The sequence below is a fragment of the Aulonocara sp. 'chitande type north' Nkhata Bay genome, linkage group LG16 (assembly GCF_057382095.1).
Source record: "Aulonocara sp. 'chitande type north' Nkhata Bay isolate Kocher_YH1m ecotype deep benthic linkage group LG16, A_spYH_male_GT1.1, whole genome shotgun sequence".
Lineage (NCBI taxonomy): Eukaryota > Metazoa > Chordata > Actinopteri > Cichliformes > Cichlidae > Aulonocara > Aulonocara sp. 'chitande type north' Nkhata Bay.
Window position 1 is genome coordinate 28,404,054 of NC_141359.1, and position 23,132 is coordinate 28,427,185.

The 23,132-nt window shown below is 42.6% G+C and overlaps 1 protein-coding gene and 1 long non-coding RNA gene across 4 annotated transcripts in view; one reads left to right on the forward strand and one right to left on the reverse strand.

The window, feature by feature from the left end:
- erbb4b (erb-b2 receptor tyrosine kinase 4b) overlaps window positions 1–23,132 on the forward strand; it is a 343,575-nt gene that overhangs the window by 207,191 nt on the left and 113,252 nt on the right. The gene's annotated exons all lie outside the window — the stretch shown is intronic.
- On the reverse strand, window positions 13,202–18,833 carry LOC147311762 (uncharacterized). Its single transcript, XR_015125400.1, has 3 exons — window positions 18,557–18,833; window positions 14,431–14,550; window positions 13,202–14,348 (listed from the first exon to the last, which is right to left on the reverse strand). It is a non-coding gene; the product is annotated as an uncharacterized LOC147311762 (long non-coding RNA).

A 23,132-nucleotide genomic window follows, 5' to 3' on the forward strand; every position in this document is an offset into this window, starting at 1 on the left:
CAAAACAAAACAAACAAGAAACAAGAAAAGCCTCTGAAAATGGAGACTGTAGAACTACTGCTCAAGACCACAAATTATACAAAAGTCTGGCTCCATGGAAGCAAGAGCTAAAGAAATGAGGAGCGGCTCAAGACATTAGTATAGTACTGCACATTTAGACAGCATCTGGCAAAGTGCAGGGCAGATTAGTGATTGCTTCTTCTGTATGCTATTAAAGCAGTCTGATATCAATTATCCTCCCTAAGTGAGATTGTTTTGGTCAGCAACTTCTTTTAAAGTGTTTTGATGCAGATACATAGAACTGACAATTTTGTCTGTTCTAACAGCAGTTTATGTCATTCTTTATTCGGTTGCTTGTTTTATTTCATGCAAGAATGCTAATGTGTGAATGCATTACACTAGTCCCTACACTCGTCTCTTTCCAATAAACAATTTACATTTCCTATGATTACACTGCAGACCAGTCTGTCCTCACTGAATAGAATATATTCCAGGACATGACCTTACTTCAGCTTCCCCTTTAGCAGATAATACTGCAATATTATCTGGTAATATCACAATATTCTCATACCTACATACCACTCATTACCAGTTTGCCTTCCTAAAGGAGCCTCTACGGCCTCCTCTAAGTGAGAGTTGACTTTCACCTCATTAAAAGTTAAAGTAGGCGTGGAAAGAATTTTAATGCCAATTAATAATCAAAACACAGTCTTCTTCTCTTTTTCTCAAACATTTCCATCCCCCCAGGCAGTGGCTTAGATCAGACATAGATCCGCCACGATGTAGATGTAAAATTGGGCAAGAGACCAACAGGACATTGTTCTCTTACTTCATAACCACGTTTGAATTGTTCCCTCTTGTTCCAACAGGAAACACAGAAGAGCCCAAGCATGTATGTCTCCTCTGTAGATTATGTAAATTACCATGTGTGCCAGTGTGACTTGGACTTTGCGGTACTTACACCGCAAAGTCCATACAATAGTATACCTCCAAAGGACAAATAAGTAAACTATTTCACTAGAGAAGCATATTAAAATACATACTGTTGATTAAACGGGTCTCTTTTTTCTTTAAAAAACAAAACAAAACACAAAAGCTATGTACGTTTTGGTCAATGAAAATATTACAAATCTTATAAATTCTGTAAGTATTTTGTATTAATTACGCCTGTCCTGATTAGGTGAGCACTGCTTTGAGTGTACAAAAGAGATAAAGTAAATATATGTGTGGATACATATAAATCAGTCAAGAGCTTCATACTTTTAAAGATTTAAAAGTTCCAGTTTATACTGTATCGACTTCATTGTCTTTCTTTCTATGTTTCTGAAAATTCAAAACGATCACATGGTGCTCATCATGCTCAGTTTCTGTCACTGACTGGCTGTCATTATGGCTTTACCATGTCAGTTCACAGCTGTGCAAACTTGACACACAGTTTTTACTTTGACCAGACAGAGTTTCTGACAGGCCTTTGATGTCAGAGGCGCTCAGTGCTCATCTCAGAGGAGGAACAAAATGAGTAAGAAAGCAAATAAAATAGGAGCTGACTGGCAGCTCCGTGGGTCTCCGAAGTAACTAAGGAAAATGTCACTTTTTATCAACTTAGTTACAAGGTCTAAATGGACACCTGTGGACTGATGATGAAATGTTTTTACTCTTAAAGACACGAGATGGTTGATATTCATAGAAAGCAATCCTAAAATCACACAGAAAATACTGTTTCTTGTTAACTTTTTTAAATTGTTTATTTTGTAACCGTTGACAGTGTAAACAGTTTTTTTTTTCATTAAATTTTATGTTGACATGTTAAAACAGAAATCAAAAACCTATATTGGACTTTAAGCGTTTGATAGTGTATAAACCTCGAGTCTTTCAGAATATCCTACATCCTGGTAACATATAAAGTACATATTTAAACAGCTGGATAAAAGGTGTTACATTTTTATTAAAAATGCTTAATGTGAATTTAAAAGACACTGCTGTCAAACCTAAATTTAATATCTTTCACTAGTGCCAGCACACACATAAACACACATATTACCCTCGGACCCGACAAGTTCGCCCCTTACTCCCCTGGCCGTTTAATAATTAATATGCTTATTTTTGTCTCTAAGGCCAAAGCCTTGGGTAAGTGGAACAGCTATTGATGGGGGCAGTGGTGGGTAATGGGACATGAAAAAGACTTTTTTGTCCATCTCACTTTTCCACACAGATATGATGGGTGTTAATACATGCATCACCAGCCATGGCTTCACTAAATATTTAAATTTTAATTGTTTCTGTCTGTGGTACATGCTTTTTTTTCACCAGTGGTATTCTTTGTTAAAGCTCTGGATCAGTCTTCGCAATCTTCCAGGTTGTCCTATTCATATTAAGTGGGACCTATTCTATTTTCCAATACAAAGAGGTCACTTTGGTCAGGATTGTGCATATGGCAAGATCCAACACAATCGTGCTCTTCGAATATGATGGCTGGCATCAGACATAACAGTAGGAAATCCAAGTGGTTATTAAAATATGTTAAGTGGCCTCACTATCTTGAGACTTTAGAGACAAAGGCACTCAAAGGTTAATTTGTGCAAGACGGTACACATTAAAAGTAATCAATGTAAGCTTCATTAGCGACTGCATCAGTGCATCTCAGTCATCCATGATCTTAGCTTTTATTGGTTCTTTGTCTTTATTAAACTTGTTCTATGTTCTTCTTCTTTTAACGTTCAATTCCAAACAATAAAGTGGTAAAACTGGAAAATCTCACACTATATCATACAATTAGACAATATGAATGCAGAATGCAGTAGATGTCCTTCATTTTTAAAAGAAGCTAGACATACATTATTTAATGGTAAATGGCCTGTATTTATATAGCGCTTTACTAGTCCCTAAGGACCCCAAAGCGCTTTACATATCCAGTCATCCACCCATTCACACACACATTCACACACTGGTGATGGCAAGCTACATTGTAGCCACAGCCACCCTGGGGCGCACTGACAGAGGTGAGGCTGCCGGACACTGGTGCCACTGGGCCCTCTGACCACCACCAGTAGGCAGTGGGTGAAGTGTCTTGCCCAAGGACACAACGACCGAGACCGTCCAAGCCGGGGCTCAAACCGGCAACCTTCCGATTACAAGGCGAACTCCCAACTCTTGAGCCACGATCGCCCATCATTTTTTACCCTTGATGCTGCTGCTCAAAAAGTTTAAAATCTATATATGAACCCATTTCTGAAAAAGTTGGGATGCTGCATGCCAAAGAAACCAAAAAAACCCTCTTTATTTTGAATTTAATGGCAGCAACATGTCTCAATAAGGTTGGGACAGGGGCAACAAAAGGCTAGAAAAATTAGGTGGTACTAAAAAGAAACAGCTTGAAGGACATTTTGCACCTAATTATGTTAACTCGGTAAAGGTCAGTACTGGGTAAAAATGAGCATCTTAGGCAGAGTTTCTCAAACATAAAGATGGGCAGACGTTTGCTAATCTGCAACAAACTATGTCGCTAAACCACCTGACATATTATCAGTGGTCACTGAAAATCCTGCATTTCAGATGGTATCAAGGTGTATCAGTGCCTATGGAATTGCCGTTTGGAAATTCACCGTTAGAGCTGAAAGGTTCAAGGTTCAAGGTTCTTTATTTGTCACATGCATAGTTATACAAGTATAACACACAGTGTAATGTAGCCTGACACGCTCCTCGACATGTGCAAAAATTGGGGGGGGGGGGTGTAGAGGAATATAAAGGTATATAAAGGTTTTAATGCAACATGTGTTCTCATCCGAACAAGAGAATTGAATTAATCTGCTTCAACAGCACAGCAGAAGAGGCCAAGTGCTGAACTGCCCTGCTTCAATCCAGACTTTTCACCAATTGAAAAAAATTGGCATGTTGTAAAATCAGATATATAACAAAGACGAAGCTTAAATAGTAAGTTCCGCAACTGGTCTGAGTTCCCAGAATATAGACTGTTATTAAAAGAAAAAGGGATTCTACACAATGGTAAACTTGACCTTATCCCAACATTTTTGACATGTCGCAATGAAATTTGAAATTAGGTAATATTTTTAATGAGGTAGTAAAAGATTCTGTGCAGATCCATTCTGTTTTTATTTGGATTTTACTCTTTATTGGAATTGTGTTTGGATATTTACAGTGCATGGGGTTTTGAAACAAGGCCTTGTAATTTGAGAACTTCTGTAGTGTGTCTTTTAATGGGACAATATCTCTGTTTGTCCCTTCTGTATGCATTCTAAGGAAGAGATCTGCTCAAAAAAGAGCTAGTTAAGCAAACAACCAAGGCAAAGCAGCAATCTTTTTAGTGTTCCAAAGGATCATATTCAAAAACTGAATGAAGACCTAACTGTTACAGAGAGGAAGAAAGCATTATAGTTATTAAATATGGGGATGATGGCACATATTTCAGATAATCTCTCCTGGAAGGCAGTCATAGTGTGTATACAACATGGTTGTGTACACACTATGTGCCAAAAATAGCTGTGTAGTGAGAAGAGAGCTTGATAGAGAAGTTCAAACCCTGCCTTCTTTCTCACTTCAGTATGCTTGGCTAGTGACTGTGTTAAGTGGGTGTGAATATTGTAAGTTTTGGAAAAGTTATATGAAATCTTACTCAGTTCAAAACTACCTCACCTTTGCTTAATTTGCCAGTTGTTCTTTTGGTGTCTTATTACTTGCTAATAGCAAGACCTTTTTTTACCTGTTTGTGTCAGATCAGTGCTGAGTAGCTGAACCTTTCTAACCAAAAAAACAAAAAGGAATACATTAAGTTAATACGTTTTGATTATGTGCTTAATCCCTTGGCTTTAAATCTACTGAGTCTTGATGTACAGATAATGCTCACTACATATTTGAGGTGTGTAAACAAAGTAGCAGCCATGGTCTGCAGTGTGTTACTCACTATCTCTCATTTGACTTGAAAAAACAAGGTCTCGGTAACGTGTTGTTGCCTTAGCAAATCATGCACTGACTAAAGTCAGCTTCCTCTGGGTAAAACCAACATACTTGGTATGCTTGTGGTACATACCCGTTCTCTCTTCTCAGTCTCTCCATCTTTCCTTCTCTTTTTCTTTTCCCCTCTCAGACCCTGGTTTGTTTTGTCCATTCCAGAGCAGAGAGCGTGACTCATTTTAATTCAGCTGGCAGGCTGATCACACATCAGCCTTGATAAGCTAAGTGGCCCTCAGCAGCAGCAATTGAAGGTCCTTTTACTCTTTTTTAATCACTTGCTTGTATGTTCCCTTGATAATCTTTTCAACCTTTATTTATTTCTTTATTTTCTATATTTTATTTTGTCTAGTTCCCAATTTGTTTTCTTGGTTTTGTCTTCTTTGCTTGTAGATGTGTCTTATCTCGAAGTATTGGAATATGATTTTTCTCCGCTTCCTTTCTGCTCTTCTCCTATCCATAAAGCTCAGATTATGAGGGCTTATCACAGTTCAAGTTGTAAATAAGGAAGGCTGCACCCCACACCCCCCTAACAATTCTGTCATGATTTTATTTTATTTTTTTTCCCTCTTCTTGTGTTTCAGCAGATGCTTTGCCTTGCTCGGGTATAATACTATAATCCCTAAATCTCAGCCATTTTTCATAAAGACTCATAGGAAACAATTTCATGAAGGATGGGCCAAATTTAATCAGCAGCCTGTGAATGCAATTATCTTGGTGAAGGAGAGGCGTAGGTTTGGGGGATGGGACCTTGGCCAACACCCCCATGACATTTACTATACATCAGAAAAGAGCTTAACACTTCTCCTTTAGGGTGACACAGAGAATAAAATGGATTCATTTAAGTACTAACACACACACACACATATATATATATTATATTATATATATATATAAATATATAAATATAAATATTACGCTTAAAAGTGGGAGTTGAAGTCAGTTAGAACAATGGAACAACATTACATCACCCTAAATTAATTAAAAATTAAATGTGATAGGCATATGTAATGCATCATAATATCAAATACGTTTATTCTTTATGTGCTGGAGCCCAATTTTGAGTCCAGCTGACTCATACTCACTAAAAAGTAACAAAGTAACGTTGCTCTGTGTTCCTGCCTGCAGATAATAAAATAGCCTTTGATTTTTTTTCCTTTTTTTATTTCGAATCGGCATATGTCAATAAAGTTGTGGTTGTGGTACTTTAGCATCTACCTAGCATTACAGAAGGGGAGCTAAAACAAACATATATTGTAAAAACATTCTTTTTTTCCTTTTTTTATATGACAGTTCATTTTAAATGTGACCTTTTCTAACAAACTCAACAGTTATTACCTAATAAAAAAGCTGTTTCTGTGCTAGCTACCAGTAGCATTGTTGATCCATTTACAGGAAAATGTATGCTAACTTGACTAGCAAAGATGACCAACAAGGACAAAAGAGAAAGACATTATTAGGGTCTTGGCAAGTGACATCGGGAATGTTTGGAAGGCGTTCTGGCATGTGTTGTCATAATTAATTTTAGATTTGTCTAAATTAGTGGGTCTGTATGCACAATGTTGCTGAAGTTGTCTGGGTATGTCATGATGTTCAAAGGTTGTGTGAATAGTAGAGAATTTAATTAAGCACACCAAAGTGTATCTGTACGCACTCTTAAGTCTGTAACTCATAGAAAGACAGTCTATTCCAGTCTTTAACATATTCCCCTTTTCTTCCATTTCATGGCTTAAATCTCAGTTTTTTCTCTTTCTATTATCAGTCGAGCTGTGTGAGATGCACATACACATACACAGTGCCCACGCTGCTGCTCCTGACCGCATGTTCTGAGACAGTCAAATCCCACCACTGCCATCTCTCTGTTGTAGCTCTCATGAAGCACCATGTAGTCAAATTAATGCAGTTGTTCTTTTCAGGTCAATAGTTAAACACATAAAAGTGCAATTGCATTTGAATGGGTACCACCGTTTTGCTTGGGGACTGCATTAACAGTGTTAAAATTGCATGCAATTCTTGTGGGAGGTGCCCCATCTACGGACCTCATAGAAAATCTAAAGTTTGTGATGCATGATGGGATGCATTTCACACTATGGAAGCCGTATTAAAGAAGTGTCATTTTAATGTGGTAGTGAATGTGTCATGACCCTGTGCCTTCTCGGCTGACTCTGTATGGCTACAAGTGTTTTTGTTGTGCTGCATCTCTCTCTCTCCCCTGCACTGCGCTCTACCGGGGCGGAGTCATGACGGCTCCAGCCCCTGGCTCGGACACCTGCAAGCAATCATCACTCACTTCTTAAGGCGGCTGCTGAGAGTGCTTCCTCGCTGGATTATTGTGTAACACTCGTCAGTGTCATCACTTATCTGAGCCGTTTTTCGAGTTTCTGTCGTGCCACTACTCACCTGCCTTTCCTCTCTGTGCCAGGATTCTCGCCAGCCTGAGGACCGCCGTTGGTGAGCTAAAGCCGGAGTCCGAGCTACCTGAGCTTCAGTGGATGTTGTACATAGCCCTCTTCTTCCCCTGCCTGTGCTTCCCGGAGACCCTCTTCCTGTGCCCCCTCACCTGTATATATTCGCACCTGGTGTCTGTGTGTGTAAATAAATTACGAACTTAAGTGACGGTCTGCCTCCGAGTCCCTCCTGAGCCCGACAGAATAATCCAGCCACCGCTATGGACTCAGCAGGCCCAGCCTCGGCAGCGACAGCCCCTATGTCTCTGGAGGAGCTTCTGCACCGACACGAGCAAATGCTGGTGAAGCTCAGCGGAGACGTGGCGTCTCTAACGCAGGCCTTCGCCCAACGGATTCCGCTGGCCGAGGACCAGCCTCCCGCGGCCCCTCCCCAGGTAACGCACGCTCCTGCCGTCACTACAACAGCCACAGCTACCCAGGCTGCTAGCGTGGTATCATCAGTAGCCTCCGCGGTTTCGCTGGATAAGCTTTTGCCTTCACCTGAGGCTTTTTCTGGGGAGATGGGAAAATGTGCGGGATTTTTGTTGCAGTGTTCTATGCACTTTCAATTACTGCCCCATGTGTTTGTTTCTGACGGGGTTAAGATCGCTTACGTCACCCAGCTACTACGTGATCGAGCCCTGGCCTGGGCCCAGGCCCAGCTGCAGGCTTGCCCCGGAATGTCTTATGACGACTTCCTGTCGCGCTTCAAGTCGGTGTTTGATAAAGGCTCTAGTACAGAGGCAGCTGGCTATCGTTTGATTAATCTGAAGCAAGGTAGGCGAAGCATGGCTGACTTTTCTGTTGATTTCTGGACTCTAGCTGCACAGACCAAATGGGGACCTGAGGCCCTGAAGACCACTCTGTTAAATAATATCCGCGAAGAGCTCAAGGATGAGATAATGATGCGTGAGCTTCCTGCTTCTCTAAATGCTTTGATGTCCCTGTGTATTCAGGTGGATGATCGCCTGCGGGCGCGCCAGAGCTCACGAAGACAGCAGTTTCGCGAGCCCCTGGCTTTTCGGGAGCCCCAACCCGACGCACGGGAGGCTAGAGCTTTTGGAACTGAGGAGGAGGTACCCATGCAGCTGGGACGTTCTCGACTCACCCCTGCGGAGCGACAACGCCGGTTTTCCGCGGGTGAGTGTCTGTATTGCGGTCGCAAGGGGCATTACATCTCTGCCTGCCCGGCGCTGGCAAAAGGGGGCGCCCGCCAGTAATTGAGAGGGTACTGGTGGGCGACCTGTCCAGCAACAAGCCTCTTCCCCGTCTCTTGCTGCCTGCTAAACTCACCCTCCGGTCGTTGTCCCATTCCCTCTCTGTGTTAATTGACTCTGGTGCAGAACAGAATTTCATTGATGCGTCGCTAGTCTCCAAGCTCAGCATTGGCACACGACCACTGCCTCATCCTCTCCGCGTGTCCGCCCTGTCTGGTCACCGGTTGCCTGACATAACGCACGTCACCCTACCTGTCACACTCACTCTCTCCGGTAACCACGTTGAGAACGTTTGTTTCTGTGTGTTTAAGGCTCCAGTAACCCCGCTCGTACTAGGTTATCCATGGCTTTCACAACACAACCCACACATCGACTGGAAGAAGGAGCAAGTTATGGGGTGGGGTGTGGGCTGCCACATGACCTGCCTTCGGGCCGCCACGCCATCTGCTCCCTCTCCCCCCCCCGGGAAGCCTTCAAAGTCACCAGAACTGTCTTCGGTTCCTTCCGTCTATCATGACCTCGCAGCAGTTTTTAGTAAGGATGAGGCGGGCTCGCTTCCACCACACCGGCCCTATGACTGTGCCATTGATCTTTTCCCTGGGGCGCCTCTCCCCTCTGGCCGCCTCTACAGCCTCACACAGCCCGAAAGGGAAACCATGGAGAGATACGTCAACGACTCTCTGGCTGCTGGGTTAATTCGCCCGTCATCCTCCCCCGTGGGGGCAGGATTCTTCTTTGTTGCAAAAAAAGACAAGACGCTCCGGCCATGTATTGATTACCGCGGCCTCAACAAGATCACAGTAAAGAACAAGTACCCTCTTCCCCTCCTTAATTCTGCTTTCGAACTACTCCAGGGGGCCACGGTGTTCAGCAAACTGGACCTGCGAAACGCTTACCACCTGGTGAGGATCCGGGAGGGAGATGAGTGGAAGACCGCTTTCAACACTCATATCGGACACTATGAGTATCTCGTCATGCCCTTTGGCTTAACCAATGCGCCCGCGGTCTTCCAGGCCCTTGTTAACGATGTTCTGAGGGATTTTATTAATCGATGTGCTTTTGTGTACCTTGATGATATTCTCATTTTCTCTAAGTCCCAGGCGGAGCACGAGAGTCACGTGAGGCAGGTCCTGCAGCGCCTCCTGGAGAACCGGTTGTTCGTGAAAGCGGAGAAATGTGAATTTCACGTTGACACTGTGGCCTTCCTTGGCTATATCATCTCTCAGGGGGATCTCGAACCTGACCCCGAGAAGGTCCGGGCCGTGGTGGACTGGCCTCAACCGCCGAACCGCCAGCAACTCCGACGGTTCCTAGGATTCGCCAACTTCCACCGACGCTTCATAAAGGACTACAGTAAGATCGCCTCACCTCTCACTGCGCTTACCTCTCCCAAAGTTCCTTTTCAGTGGGACCTCTCTGCTCAGGAGGCCTTTTCCCTACTAAAGGAGAAGTTCACTACCGCCCCCATCCTCCGTCAGCCCAACCTCAGGCAACCGTTCGTGGTGGAGGTGGATGCTTCGGACTCTGGAGTGGGAGCAGTTCTGTCTCAACGATTTGAAGGTACGCTCCATCCCTGTGCATTCTTTTCTCGTCGTCTCTCACCCGCAGAACAGAACTACGGCATTGGTGATCGGGAGCTGCTAGCGGTCAAACTGGCCCTGGAGGAGTGGAGGCACTGGCTTGAGGGCGCGGAACACCCATTCATCGTGTGGACCGACCATAAGAACCTTGAGTACATCCGGTCCGCCAAACGCCTAAATTCACGACAAGCCAGGTGGGCCCTCTTCTTCACAAGATTCAATTTCACCATCACTTACAGACCAGGGTCGCGCAACGTGAAGCCCGATGCACTCTCCCGTCAGTTTTCCAGTACGGAAGGAGACTCCGATCCAGAACCGATTCTTCCAGCTACCTGTGTTGTTGGAGCTGTCACATGGGAGATCGAAGCTCTCGTGCGCGAGGCCCAGGATACTGACCCCGACCCGGGGACGGGCCCCCCTGGTCGGTTGTTTGTCCCTGCTGCTGTCCGACCTCAGGTACTCCACTGGGGCCACACTGCCCGGTTCACCTGTCATCCAGGAGCCCGCCGCACCATCACCTTCCTGCAGCGGTTTTTCTGGTGGCCCACCTTGGACAAGGACGCCAGGGAGTACGTTATGGCGTGCACCACGTGTGCCCGGAACAAACGTCCCAACCGACCACCCGCCGGGCTTCTTCAACCACTCCCCACGCCAGGACGGCCATGGTCTCACATAGCGCTGGACTTCGTTACGGGGCTCCCACCGTCATCCGGTAACACCACCATCCTTACTATTGTTGACCGTTTTTCTAAGTCGGCTCATTTCATCGCCCTCCCCAAGCTCCCTACAGCCCTGGAGACCGCCCAGCTGCTCACCACCCACGTCTTCCGGCTTCATGGCATTCCGATGGACATCGTTTCCGACCGGGGACCCCAATTTACCTCTCGGGTTTGGAAGGAGTTCTGCGTGCAGATCGGCGCCGCGGTCAGTCTCTCTTCGGGCTTCCACCCTCAGAGCAATGGACAGGCCGAGCGTACCAACCAAGAGCTCGAAGCGGCACTCCGCTGTGTCGTCTCTCTCAACCAGGCCACTTGGAGCGAGCAGCTCCCCTGGATTGAGTACGCCCACAACTGCCTGACCTCTTCAGCCACTGGACTGTCGCCGTTCGAAGCCTCATTGGGCTACCAACCACCCCTGTTCCCGGCCGTGGAGGGTGAGCATGCCGTCCCATCGGTACAACATCATTTCCGCAGGTGCCGCCGGGCCTGGCGGTCCACCCGAGCCGCTCTGCTGCGGACGGCGGAGCGCAATAAGGAGATCGCTGACCGCCACCGGATCCCTGCGCCTGCCTATACAGTTGGGCAACAGGTATGGCTCTCCTCACGCTTTGTTCCCCTTCGTGCAGAGTCGAAGAAACTTTCCCCGGCTTTCATCGGTCCGTTTGAGATTGAGGCCCTGGTCAATCCGGTATCCGTCCGTCTGAAGCTGCCTCGCAATATGCGTATCCATAATGTTTTCCATGTCTCCCAGGTCAAGCCCGTGCTCTCCAGCCCGTTGTGCCCTCCTTCCGGGCCCCCTCCGCCCGCCCGGCTCGTGGATGGGCAGGAAGTGTTTGACATCACCCGCATTATGGACTCTCGGCGGCGGGGGCGGGGCGTCCAGTACCTGGTGGACTGGGAGGGCTACGGGCCAGAGGAACGTTCCTGGGTGCCCCGGTCGGCGGTTCTGGCTCCTGGTCTGCTCCGCGAGTTTCACCGGCGGCATCCGGGTAAGCCAGGTGGGTCGCCGAGGGGCTCCCGTTGAGGGGGGGGTACTGTCATGACCCTGTGCCTTCTCGGCTGACTCTGTATGGCTACAAGTGTTTTTGTTGTGCTGCATCTCTCTCTCTCCCCTGCACTGCGCTCTACCGGGGCGGAGTCATGACGGCTCCAGCCCCTGGCTCGGACACCTGCAAGCAATCATCACTCACTTCTTAAGGCGGCTGCTGAGAGTGCTTCCTCGCTGGATTATTGTGTAACACTCGTCAGTGTCATCACTTATCTGAGCCGTTTTTCGAGTTTCTGTCGTGCCACTACTCACCTGCCTTTCCTCTCTGTGCCAGGATTCTCGCCAGCCTGAGGACCGCCGTTGGTGAGCTAAAGCCGGAGTCCGAGCTACCTGAGCTTCAGTGGATGTTGTACATAGCCCTCTTCTTCCCCTGCCTGTGCTTCCCGGAGACCCTCTTCCTGTGCCCCCTCACCTGTATATATTCGCACCTGGTGTCTGTGTGTGTAAATAAATTACGAACTTAAGTGACGGTCTGCCTCCGAGTCCCTCCTGAGCCTGACAGAATGGCTTTATTACATTTCTAAGAACTCAGATGTTGACCAAAGTGCTACAGTAGTTATCCCCACAGTGTATAAAAGTATGCATTTTTCATATCCCCGTAAGCAATAATTCTGAAGCTAAAGTTAAGCCATGGTCTTTTGCTTACTGGTGGAGGTTATATCTTAGGATACTGAAATTTGGTGTGTCAGTACTGATAAATAACGATTAATGATTTTGGGTAGAAATGTGTATTGGTAATTCACTGTGATATTCATAGGGATGCTAATTTTCACAGGCAAAAACTAAATTATTAAAAATTCACTTAAAGAAACTGAACAGCCGACTCCTTTATGTTGAACAAGACTTAATAGCCACCCACTCTTTACTAAAGGTTGCTATGTTCCTCTAAACATTACAGAAAATATTTTTAAAAATCTTTATATTTACTCTTAAGTTACAAAGATACTGTATAATACAAGACTATGGAAGAATATGTTATAATGGTATGATCTCTTTCATTTGGTCCATGATGCTATTAGAGGCATAGAAGTTCCACTCTGACCTCTCTCCTGCAGGGACAAATCCCTCTCAACAAGTGTTATGTGGAAAAAACATGTACACAGTAAATTTATTTTCTCTTTCTTCTTCTGCTCTTGTATGTGAATATCTACACAATTATACAAATAAATGCACTAAAGCGAAAAAAAACATTGCATTTCGCTCTTACGAAAACAGACTATGCCGATAAACTACATTTCTGCATCCTCACTGCATCTCATTGACAACACTGGGGACTGTAGGGCACGGATGGAACTGCGTGGTGGCAGCAGATGATGGATTGGAGGGTAGATCACCTATTTGTAGAGCAAATGCAGAGATTTGCTGTCCTGACATCTACTGTCGGCAAGCAAGTGGCTCAAAGCACAGTGATTGACACGGCACTGCACTGTAAAAAAAAAAAACGTTGCTAAAACTTAAAAACTCAAGGCAACCGACTGCATTTACGTTTTTAGGTTCTGATGGATAACTTATAATTTCAAGTTTAGGAGATAAGTTGCTTTAGCTAATGTTTTTGTGTTGACAAAATTAATAATTGTCCTTTTTCTCAACTCATATTTTATTGTTTTTGCAACGTATTTCCTAAAGTTTACACAAGGTATTAGTTTTAGTTTCGGCAACGTATTTCCTAAAGTTTACACAAGGTATTAGTTTTAGTTTCGGCAACGTATTTCCTAAAGTTTACACAAGGTATTAGTTTTAGTTTCGGCAACGTATTTCCTAAAGTTTACACAAGGTATTAGTTTTAGTTTCGGCAACGTATTTCCTGAAGTTTACACAACATATTTTTTTGTTTTGCCAATCAATTTCCTAAAGTTTAGAAAAAGTATCTTTCATAGTTTTCATGAGGTGCTCCCTGTTGTACCAATGAATGTTTACACAGTTGATTTTCAAATAACTTTGTGTTCAAACACAACTGCACCACTGACAATGTTGACTTTTGAGATCAGCCATTTTTAACATACTGACAACATTCAGCCACAAATAAAGTCCTTCCAAAAACACAAAAAAATTTTTGTAACAAATGTTACTCATCCAATTTTAAAGGTGGTGTTGTCAGACAGAATATCAAACCTATCTTGATAGATAGTCACTAACAAACAGATTCAAAACATCAGATGGCAGGATGTGAACAACTTCTATCTGGTTTCTTAGCCCTGTTGTGTGATCTGCTGAGGTGAGACTTCAATGCCCCTCGTGTCCTGAACGAACAGACGCAGTCACTGTAAACACAGGGCAAATGAAATCCTCTTCTATGTCGTAGCTGGTGATGTCTTAAGAGTACTTCTTGGCTTGAACAGACAAAAGAGCAGAACTGGCACTGCATACAAAAGCTATAATGAGAAGAGAGGAGAGGACAGTGTCAACAATTCAAAAGAAACCTGAATTAATCTCAAATTACCAAAGTTACATTACCTGATAATGTGTTTGGGGCGGGGGGGCAGGCACTCCTGTTCTGATTCCTCTCCTTACCAACTCCTCATCAGTCCCTCATAAATCAGGACAAGCAGTGGTCTGGAGTTGGCTTTTAATTCTCTAAATAAATAAAAATAGCAATTAGTTTTAAAATAAAATGCCAGCTTCCTGACATTACTTAAGAATTTTTTTCTCCTGTCCTAATTTTTTTGGCTCACTAAAGTGAGCTGATTCTGCCTTGTAAAATGCCATGTGAAACACAGTAAAACAAATAATTTACAAAACATACATTACATCAAATGTTTAATTTATTTAATTTATTATTAAGAAATTGTATTCTACATGGAATGCACCAACAGTATACTGGGATGTATTATGTAAGCAAAGGATAATTTTGTGTGATTGGTTTTACAACTTAGAATGACAAACATTGGATTGAGAGTATGAGTGGGATAAAACTCCTGAAGCATCTGTTTAAATTATCAGTGCATTTATTAATGGTGCTCCATAAATAAACCAAAACAATGTTGTTTTGTGCATAACAAAAAGCTCACAATTGTGCAGTCAAAATGTAAAATAAAAGATGCTGAGCATAATAACAAAGACAGATTTTGCAGCTGCTCTGTTTCCAAGTTCTACTGCGCAACTGACAGCCTGGAGTTTGAAATCCTCTTTGTAACCGTGTCTCTTACAGGTGCCATTTATGGTCCTTACACACATAATATGGTAATATTACGTTGAAGCAGAGTACGTATCACTCGTATCAGCCGTAATGCTCCAACAATCCATCAAGCAGTGCAGCTTCATAGCTTACCAAAGTCGTACCAAAACATTTGACATATTTTTTTAAGCTGTGTACCACATAAAATTGGTTCGAGGTCAGTAAGCACAACCAGAATTCATGCATAAGGCAGACTGTCGATTTTTGAGATGAAAGGATTTTAGGCCGTGCGTCAACGCGTTAGCCCGGTTAGCTCACTAACGCCACCCAGCCCCACGCACGGGGTGATCCGCAGTAACTAGTTAACGGAGATTTGCCCCGTTAATGCAGTTATGGCATTAACTTTACGCTGACAGCACTAAAATAGTAATCTTCAAATGTTTTCTTTTTACCGACCAGTAGGGTTGCCAACCGTCCCTTAAAATACGGAATCGTCCCGTATTTCGAAACAAAAGTACACGTCCCGTATTGAGCTAATAAGGGACGCACTTTGTCCCGTAATACAGTGAGAATCAAAAGTAGTCTATAAATGTTTATGGAATTAACGCTTTGTTTGAAAACATAATTCCCAGCCCCTCTCCTGCTTTGTGACCAATGAGCTGACAGCACACTTATGACAATTCGAGTATGACAATTCAGATTACCGCTCATCTCATTGGTCGAGGAAAGGTCGCTTGCGGAGAAAATACCGGAAGACAACAGATGACCACAACAAGAAGCATGGCCAACAGGGGAACAAACGCCGACTCTGCGGTGCAAGTCTCGGATGACAGTACACCTAAAGCTGGGCAAACACTGTGCGATTTTTTTCAGTCACGTTATTCAGCTCCTGCTCAAACTGCACGATTGACTCGCAGGGGTTAGAAGTTCATAGGTCACGATGTACTCTCACACTATACCGCCCGATGCTCTGATGCGACCTGAGTGCTCACACTGTGCCTCCATAAAATGAAGGTTATAACAGATAATCTGTCGCTCGCTCTCTCTGTCTTTCACTCACACAGACACACCACCACCATCAACTTTGCTAAATTGCTAATGAAAAACATTGATCAGGCAGCTGTGATTGAGCAGCAATGTAAATCCAACTATTTTCACGGTTGTTGTGGTCGTGATAATTGTGTGATGCCACATCGAAAAGGCTCGGATGAGCTTTCCAAAGTTCTACAAGTTGTGCCTCCTAGTGATGGGTCGTTCGCGAACGAAATGGCTCTTAGAGCCGGTTCTTTGACGTGAACGACGCGAGCCGGCTCCTTATCGCGAGCCGTCACGTGTTTTTTTTTTTTCTTTCTCTCAGCCTCTCTCTCGCACTTTTTTCCGCTGCACTCTGCAAGCGAGCCTTGTGCTTTACGCTGGGCAGAGGGGGGGAGGGGCGGTAGTTACACTCAGTAGCACAGGAACAGAGCCAGAGAGAGAGAAAGAGAGGCAGGGACAACAACATTAGAAAGGTATAGTAATCATCCACAACTATTTTCGGTTGCAGATGATAAAGGATTCAGAAAGTTTATTCATGCAGGTCCATATGACAGAGAATATGCATCTTCTTTTTGTTTTCATATTATAATTTATATTTAATTGTGTTGTGGTTTGCAGTGTTTTGTGTTGTTTTCACTTTAAATTTGTAAAAGAAAAAAGCTGAAAATTTAAATAGTTAAAACTTGAAATGTGAATAGTTGATTTTTGTATTATGTGATTTATTTATTACATTTTATGTGGAGTGAATAAATAAAAGTATATTTACGGTGGCCCCTAGAGACAAAGCACATACAAACTTCAAATCATGTACGAACTCTGAAGCATGTACAAACTCCAAAACACGTAAAAACTCCAAAACACGTAAAAACACGTACAAACTCCGAAGCACGTAAAAACTCAGAAGCACATAAAAACTCAAAACACGTACAAAAGACAACAGAAGTGCTCCAGGATGCTGGGCGCAGTGTTGAGCCTTTGTTATCTTGTGGCTACACAAGCCAGCAAGTACCAACGACCGGATTTGATGTGTGGTAGTAACAGGTAAATGAACTTTTTTTTAAATTATTTGAATATATATATGAGTGCCTGTGTATAAATACACAAACAATACACACATGCTTTCAATTGTGTAATTTAAGTGATCTAGTAGCTCTGCTTTGGAAGTTCAGTTCATGCTAGAAATGTGTTTTGGAGTTTGTACGTGTTTTGTCTCTAGGGGCCACCGCATATATTTATATATAAACATATATAAATAAAACCACTTTTTTTACATTAGTAATTCCTTTTGTGCATAATTTTATATTATTGTTAATAATAAATTAATTAAAGCAACAAAACAACCTGAAGAGCCGGTTCGGAGCCGAAAGAGCCGGCTCTTTTTAGTGAGCCGAACCGAAAGAGCCGGATCTGTAAAAAGAGCCGGAAATCCCATCACTAGTGCCTCCATCGCTTGTGTCCAGATCACACGCTGCACAGCCGTGCTGCGCCGTCTTTTTCACCAACGTTTACGTTTGCGTGTGAGCGCCTGTGGTGACACCCTCACGAGCGATTGATGATCGGGAGCTGGTCGTGAGGTGTTAATCACTTCTCTTTACCCCACGTATACTACACGACGCACGATGAAGGCCAAAATCGGTCCGATCACTCAAAAATCGGCTCAAAATGGGCCAAAAATCGCACAGTGTGAGCCCAGCGTTAGAGCAGCAATGTTTGTTCCCCTCAGAGAAAGGGAAGAATGGGAAAAGGAAAACACCTGGCTGGAAAACGTTAATATGGGCATGTGCAGTGAATATCAGCGCTATGTGGCCAGAAGTGTGATAATATAATTTATTTTGTGTAATAAACAACTGCAAGGATAGATGATTACAACAAATTGATGACTAATACATAAAAGTAATACATAGATGAATAATGATGATGAGTTATGATGCGTAATCATGGGAACAAGCGGGTTTACAAACAGGCGCAGCTGATTAGAAAAGCTGAAATAATACCTCAACTGAAGCCAATTGTACTAAATGCACTAAATGTGCACTGTTACAAGAATATTTTTCTTTCTGTTGTTTTCTATTATTTTAAGTTAAGCAGGACAGAGTTCTTTTAAAGAAAGATTTACTTATATTCTCAAAAGTTAAGCATGACAGGCTTCTGTTTAAGAAAGAGACCTGTTTTATTGTGTTAATGTTGTCATTTTGAGCTAAAAATAAATGTCTAAATGATCATTTGTTTCACATGTGTTCATATCACAAAGAATAGAATATGCATCTACTTAAATCAACTTCAAGTCAAATGGTTAAAAAAATAATTTCACACACAAAAAAAGAGCTAGAAAATTCACCACACTGGGAAGGGTGAAGACAACTGGGTCGCCCGGCCCTGGCCACGAGGTGTCCCTTATTTATTTTTCAGGGAGTTGGCAACCCTACCGACCAGCTCCTCTTTGATAGCTGCCGTGTCCATCTTGTCGTTGCCTGCAGGTGAAGCGATGGGGGAGGGGGAGTTGTGTTCAGTGAAGGAGAGAGGCGGAGTAACACAGCGTAGAGACAAAAGTGGACGAAAGAGAGGCAAACTTGCGGCTCCACGAGTATAATTATAATGTAACATAGACTATATCGATATAAACGATATTGTCACATCTCATATTTCATTTAGTTCATTTAGTGGAGCTCGCTGGCCATGAGGACTCCACCACCCCGTTCACACAGAAACTAAAACACACATTTTATTGGCTAAATGTGATTCGAACAAATTAAGACATAGCAGCAGGCGCCCCCGAATTTTATTTTATTTTATTTTATTTAAATAGCGGCGGGGGGTTGCTGCCGTTGGTCATGAGTGAGCCAGCCTATTTTGTTTCGTTAGGTGGTATGGCGGCCACAGACTGCACTTCATGAAATATGCATAGGGGGTGTCGCGGAGGCTTGTCAGATATGAGCGCGCCTCTTTAGTAGCGAAGTTTGTCGGATTTTCATTGTTTTGTGACATGGCACGTAGTTTGTGACATGGAATCTTAAATGATATAGTAAACACATACCCATAAGCCACAAGGCCTCTTAGCCAAGAAAGTAATGCTATGCTAAGTTTCGGAAAAATACAAAGAACTTCAGTTGTGATATTTCTAAAAGACAAATTGAGACTGTTCAAACATATACTGTCTGATATAATAAAAGAAACATTACTTGCCTTTAGAAACTTGAGATGAACGATCTATCCAGCTCCTGGTATAAAAAGCCTCACGTTCTCATTAAGGCAGACGGCCAGGTGGCTTTCAGTCCTTGCAAAAGCGCAAAGTAGACCCCGTAGCATCCAAAAATATGAGATGCGCATGCGTACTCAGGCACAGAAAGGCGCCAATAGCTTCAACTCATGTAAAACTTGAATTCATTCATTTTGCCAGCAATAAATTTCATCTGAGACCAACTTTTGCTCCAAAACGTTAAATGATTAGTTGAAACCCTTAATGTATTTGAGTTTATGGGCCAACTGAACTTTTATTGTTGAATTGTGAAAGAAATGACTGTAAGCTCAACAACTGCAAGTTTGATTTTTTACAGTGTGGGTGGCAGCATGAGCAGTGTCTTAAAACCAGACACAGGAATTTTCCATTTGTGTGTTTTTTTTAGTTATACAGTTAGTTATACAGTTTGTACCAGACTGTAAACATGCTTATTTCTGCTACAAAGCTAAGATTCTAATGATGGGGAGTTTTCACATTTAGCATCAGCCCCAAGTGGCAGTTCCAGAAACTACTTTTTTTTTTTTTTGCACTTTCTTGATTCCTTTTTCAGCTGTGGCAGTTGATAATACATCATATCACAATGGCAGTTTTTTTTTTTTTTTTACTTTAACAGTGTGTATGTGTTACTCCTTATTATGTTTTTACACTTAAAAATTGAAAATTAGCCCTCAAAAACCGTATAATAACAATAACTTTATAGTAACACGCAATAAAAAAAACTAAGAAAAAAATGGTATTTTTCACAACCTTGCACTGTTTAATAATTGTATGATTTTTATTGCATTCCATGGTACATGTTGTTGTTAGATGTTTTTGATACCATTGCCATCTCTTTTTTTCTTTAGCATTCCTAAACCAGTTACTGAATATATATTTTATTTCTTCTAACGGCAGATCGGTGAATGGTGACACAGTGTAAGTGGAATTAGATAAACTGTGCAGTGCCATTCTCTACGCTTTACTTGCGAAGCATCCATTTCTCTTAGATTGATTGGAAATGAAACTATGATTGATGCGTAAAAGAAATTGCAAGGGGCCAGCTGAGTAGCACTGACATTCCCCACCCGCCCCTGCTCTTACACAAAGATTGAAATTAGTGACCTTTTGATAAAGCAATCTGGTAATTTAATTGATGCTGAAGCCATGCGATGAGGACCTCATTAATAGCAAGCATGAGCCATATTTGTAAATGTTTATATATGTCAAGGGCTTTTGAGCATGCTCTTTCTGTGTGCGTTTGTGTGCCTGTATGTGTATACTGCATGTCATGTCTCATCTCTTATTTTGCTGCATTTCTGCCAATCCATCTCAGGAATGCATCCTAGCAACTAATACTTCTGCTGTGATGTCCAACAGGATGTGTGCCTGAGCATTTAGCCTTGTTGACCCAGAATGCATCCTGATCTTCCCGCAGAGTTTCTCCCTACTGTTTTGATGAGCTGATAGCAACAATCGCCTGAAACCAAGCTGAAGCTCTCAGAGTCAATAAGACAATATGTTGGAGACCCAGGGCTAAATCCCCAGTTCCACTGCTATAGGATAGAGGAAACACCTTTATCTTTTTGATTGAATACCTATCTATCTACTGTAATAGCCTGACTGTTTGAGTGTCTTCCTGAGTCCCTGGGTACCTGTCTATATTTCTAACTACTCTCTAGCTTACTGTGGTTGCTCTATTAAACAAGGGTGTTTCTCTTCCTGACACTGAAAGACAGCACAAAGTGAGACTGAAGTTAAGAATCGCAGTAAATCTGTTTCCTTGATTGGGCTGATTCAACACATGGATTTTCTTAAGTGTACAGAAAAAAGTAAAGGTATACGATAATGTAATTCTCCAACATTACAGAAGCTCGGCCAGATTTATGGGGTTTTTGTTGTCCTACATATGTCTTCATTAAGTTGTTCACTCTGCACCAATTAATTCAGCCTTACGCACTCATTAATGTGCCTTTTTTTTCTGATGATTGGTTTGCTTTTTGCCCCCCAGTCTTAATCAAACTCATCCCCACACTGCAATAAAGGGAAGAAAAAGAGAAAGAAAGCACTTAACATCATTTTGCAATTACCAGGATACATTTGTGCTGCCTTGAATATCATATTGTCTTTCTGCAATGGTTATGCAGCCTGATACTGAAGATTGCTGCACCTTTTGAAGCCTGCAGTCACACAGAGATGCTTGGAGTTGCTCTCGGGACAAGGCTGGAGGTGATTTAGGGGGGTGCATTTCAGAAATATGAGTAGTAGCTACATGAGCAAACTAATTAAGACATTTTCTCTACCCACCAAACAATCAACAACAGAATTTAACCATTGATCTCCCCCTGGCTACCAGCTGCACAGCCAGAAAATATGCAAGCCAAGCATGTATTTCTAATAAAACTAAAGCCTGCATGAGAAGGGAATGTTATTGTAATTATTATGTAATATTTGTTTGTTAATTGTTCATATCTTGATGAGGAAGGCCATGAAATATCCTGATGGGAAATACTAAAACTGTCCTGGGCAAAGCGCCCTCAGGGAGCGAATTACAGTAAACTACAATCTAAATTCATGAACATGTCATGTCAGACTATTAATACATGTTTTGTATGCGTAGCGCATGTCTAAATGCATCACGTGTGAAAAGAATTAGACAATGGGTTAGACAGTCAGGGGATCCACTTGTGAGAGATTTACACATAGTGTTTGAGAGCACGACTGTTGCATCTGTCCAGCTGATATTCGTCGAAGCAGCATTTCTTTCTAGGTTACACGCACAGGGATTAGCAAATATGTTTTGTCTTGTTTCATAGTTGTTGTTTTCTTTAGATAGATCACCACCACTACAAAGTGATAATAATGATGTATTTTTATTTTGTAAGATCGGTAAACTTTAAATATTTATAATAATAATTATATATACATATTTTTCATAACCGATGTATAATTTGATGTATACATTTGATACATGTTGGCTAACAAACCAGCCAGGATGAAGATGAATACACAGAAAAAATACATGTATCTCGCTAAACTGCGGTTCAAATCGTTCTATTGTGTAAACTATTTGAATTTGAGACATGGCCTCCTCCTGGTCGAGCGATATCGCTTATGTGGTGAGAAGCAGGATTAAATTCTTCCCTAACTCCCAGCACAAATGCAGATAGATGGGGGTGGGGTGGTGGTGGCTGGGGTTGTGGGGTGGGGAATCTGTGTAGGTAATACCACTGCCACCTATTATCCAATGATTATTATTTATATGAGCCTTTGTGGGATGATATTGTATTTGGCTCGTTCTGTGTGGAGCTGGTGGGGCGCCTCATGTATGATTATGTGTCTCATTGGTTTCAGCCCTGTGTCAGTAATCTGTTTGTATGGAGATAGAGAACACACAAGCTCTGTAAATAATGCAAATCTGCTACTGGGCTTCACTTCTTCTTTCCTTTTCTGCATTCCGTCTCTTTGTGCCTTTCTTTATGTGTCTCTCTCTTTCTCTTTAGCACTCTTTCTCTCTCTCATAAAAGTCAAGATTAAGCATTCTCTAAAGTCCTGCATGACGATAATCTGAACCACCCTCCGTATCCAATCATTCAACAGACAGTGGTGTACATTTCTATGTGTGTGTGTGTGTGTGGGGGGGGGGATCAATTGTCCCTATAAGCCTGATGATCATTGGTTTGACAAGGGAAAGCATTTTATGATTTGAGATACATCACATCCTTGATGAAATACAATTAAAAAAAAAAAACAATATTAGGCCTGCTGCCCCTTACTGAGGATAAAATCCTA